The sequence below is a fragment of the Cibotium barometz genome, chromosome 44 (assembly GCF_041138505.1).
Source record: "Cibotium barometz isolate CiBa-2024 chromosome 44, ASM4113850v1, whole genome shotgun sequence".
NCBI lineage: Eukaryota > Viridiplantae > Streptophyta > Polypodiopsida > Cyatheales > Cibotiaceae > Cibotium > Cibotium barometz.
Window position 1 is genome coordinate 45,060,552 of NC_141089.1, and position 2,254 is coordinate 45,062,805.

Consider the following 2,254-nt stretch of genomic DNA (forward strand, 5'->3'; position numbering starts at 1 on the left):
AATTTTTTGATCAATTGGAGAAATTTGACTCTCTTTGCTTAATTTTACCTTAAAAGAGGAGACTATAATTAAGAGTCTAATTAATCTCCTAATTTAGATTAATTTACACAAAGGTTGATGTACAAAGATTAGTTTTTCCTTGCTCTAGCCAAAGGTGCGCTCAATTGTGTGAATTAATTAGGTATTAGTGGTTGATTAGAGTTCTTGATTAGTATAAAAGAGGGAAAGATTAGTGAAAGAATTAATCTTAGAATTAATCTTAGATTAATTCTTAATCACTTTTTTACATAACTCATTAATGCTAATGAGCATTCAATGAGAAGATGCTCATGAGTTATCAATTTGTCCATTTTGGAGGTTATTTATGAAGGGTGTAAGGGGTGTCATTAAAAGGTGACTTTTCTGATTTCCACTTACCTTTTTGGGAAAATGCCTATATCCCTTTCATTTTAAATTCAAAAAATATTCCCCTCAAAAATAAAAATTTGTATTTCCCACTAGACTCCAAAATATATATATATATATATTTCCACGTGAAGTCCGGTTCACGCATGAAACAACAGTTCACGTGGGCGGGGAAAAAAAACCCACATGAACGAAAATCTGTACGTGAACAAAAAAATTACATGAACGAAAATCCGCACATGAACAGAAAAATGACATGAACGAAAAAATGACGTGAACGAAAATCCGACGTGAAACTCCCAAAAAAAATCGTAATTTAATATCCACGTGAAGACGTGAAACAACAATTCACGTGGGAAAAAAAATCAAAATTTAATATCCATGTGAAGTCTGATTCATGTGTGAAGACGTGAAACAACAGTTCACGCGAAAAAAAAATCAAAATTTAATATCCGTGTGAAATCCGGCTCACGCGTGAAGGCGTGAACATGCTGTTCACACACGAGAAAAAAAATATCAAAATTTAATATCCACGTGAAGGCGTGAACATGCTGTTTACACACGAGAAAAAAAAATCAAAATTTAATATCCATGTGAAGTTCAGTTCATGTATGAAGACATGAAACAATAGTTCTCGTAAAAAAAAAAATCAAAATTTAATATCCGCGTGAAGTCTGCCGCTCACGCGTGAACGCTTACTCGTGAAGGCGTGAAATAGTAGTTCATGTGAAAAAAAAAGACTATGGAAACCACCCCTGTTTGGAGGCCCGTATCTCCTAAATCGTATATCCGATGAGAAAGCGCTCTAGGGCTCATCAAAAAGCTGACATCGAACTCTTCGACTTTGGACTTGGTCATCCAAAGTCAAAATCGATCATTTTGGCCTCCGACCAGTAGCCTCAAAATTCGACCCGAAAATTGAGGCAAAAAACAGCCTAAACCACGAAAAATCACAAAAAAAAACAGTGCGAAAGAAAGAGTAGTAGAAAAGTAAGATGTGGAAAGGGGTGAACCAATATGACATGTAAAAACCCTACACACCCATCATATGTGACACTCTTCTTGAAAAGAGAAGAGATCCGACTCTTAGTGTGCGAGTAACACAAAGAAGTAGATGCCAAGGTCCTATGCAGGAGTTATAAATGAGGGAAGATGAACCTACACCACTGTGTCTATTGGTACTATAATTTCCAAGTGTCACTAGCTAATTTATTGCTTTGGAGATGCTTGATTTTCAAGATTTGGGGAAGAGAATGTACCTCAAAATTATCTTCAAGATTTTGTCCACGTATCTCATAGGAAGGAAAGCAATTAAGAGGTGTAGAAAGCATGGGCAACAAAGAGTTGAGCCATCTCTAGGGGTGGCCCACCCTAAATAGGGATGCGGGGTTCAATCCAACGAGGATGCAAGAAGAAGTTTGGGAGATTCTTTACAAAAACATATGAGTTCAATTACCAGATTGCCACATGTTTTAGGATATCATTGAGAGGTAGCTTATAGAGAGGAGTCACATAATTCCAGAAAAGTCCAAGTTCAAGAGTGGTTATTCCATTCCATCATGCATGAAAGTGGTCATAAGAGATGAGAAGGCATGCTATACATTGGAACAACTTAGACCAATGTATTACTTTGTCCCAAATACTTCACATATGCCCACAAGGGGGGCTAACATCCATAGCTTCACTACACAAGGATGTTATGGATTTATTTGATGTTAATATAGATTTAATGCCCACTTTAGGACCTCTATTAGAGATTGTGCATCCTACAAACGCTTAGTGCGGCATGCACCCCAACAGTGCTCACACCGTCTCTAGAAGTGGTATCTTTGTCACCCTTGACTGCTGC